Consider the following 1,072-nt stretch of genomic DNA (forward strand, 5'->3'; position numbering starts at 1 on the left):
AAAAAAAGGACAAAAATCTGAAAACAAAAAGTGAAAAAAAGGGCGGGATTTTTGGATGCCCTGCAAGTGTTTTTGCTTACCAGAACGGATGCCACGATGAAAGGGATGATATTCTCACCGTAACGGTGCTTGGCTGGAAATATACTCACACACGAAATCAGATGCACGCTCAGGAGAATCTGGGTGATCTGTGATCAAGATAGAAACGGTGACTTTCAAAATCAAACAAAGCGAGTGTGATTTGGTTGTTTTTGCACGAGCCCGGTCGGACCCCGAGAGCTTTGGGCTCGGCCTCCAGGTACTTCTGCTTCCTGTTGGCATCGCGCTGGAACGTGACGGTCACCAGCGGGTTTTCGGTGCCGGACTCCGACGCAACAGCTTCTTCTAGAACAAGGCAAAGGAACAGTTGCGAGCTGCCGACGGTGTTGCAATCGCCCCAAAACTCTGCTGAACATCTGGATTTCATCAAGCCAGAGTCTCGACGCCTTTCGACTCCACACGGTAAATTTCTCGAGTCGAAAGCGGTTAAGAAGAGAGTTTTACCTGCCATGATCACACAATCTGCGACAACTCGAAAGTTTTCGGCAGAGGGAGAGAGCGAAAGAGACCTTTTGGTTGACTGCGTTTTCTCAATTCGAGTGCTTCGGGGCCAGCCAGCGGTGGCGTCACAGCGCCGCGCCTCCCAAGTTCCCGTTAGGGGCGCGACCATCCCGCTGCCTGCCGGGAAAGGTAGTTTGCAACGGCCGTCACTACCAAATACTCACAGCAGAGGGCAGCAGAGTTAAGACGAAAGAATTCGTCGGGAGCATCAACATTGACGTCATTTACATCAACTCCGGGAGAGTCATTTCAGGGTTGGAGGACGGGTTTAGGAACCATAAAAATGGACTAATTTAGAAATTTGAATGCTTAAAAAAAACACGTCATAAGTCACACACCATTTGCTTCAGACAGTTAAAAAACAACAGTATGCCATTTCAATGAGGTTTGTCATGTCACATATTTTGCTGTGGAAAAACAAATGTAGAAAATACTGTTGATGTGTGTGTTTGTGTGTGTGTGTGTGTGTGTG

General features: G+C 47.9%; 1 long non-coding RNA gene across 2 annotated transcripts; it reads right to left on the bottom strand.

Annotated features, from left to right (window-relative positions):
* Positions 1 to 6: 6 nt before the first annotated feature.
* LOC109509385 (uncharacterized) lies at positions 7 to 695 on the bottom strand. Of its 2 annotated transcripts, none has more exons than XR_002166932.1 (3): positions 544 to 695; positions 272 to 384; positions 7 to 188 (listed from the first exon to the last, which is right to left on the bottom strand). It is a non-coding gene; the product is annotated as an uncharacterized LOC109509385 (long non-coding RNA). The 2 variants fall into 2 exon arrangements; XR_002166933.1 differs by having other exon boundaries at positions 272 to 381; positions 544 to 694.
* Between the last annotated feature and the right edge of the window lie 377 nt (positions 696 to 1,072).

The sequence above is a fragment of the Hippocampus comes genome, unplaced genomic scaffold (genome assembly GCF_001891065.2).
Source record: "Hippocampus comes isolate QL1 unplaced genomic scaffold, H_comes_QL1_v1.1 C16875490, whole genome shotgun sequence".
In the NCBI taxonomy this organism is placed as follows: domain Eukaryota; kingdom Metazoa; phylum Chordata; class Actinopteri; order Syngnathiformes; family Syngnathidae; genus Hippocampus; species Hippocampus comes.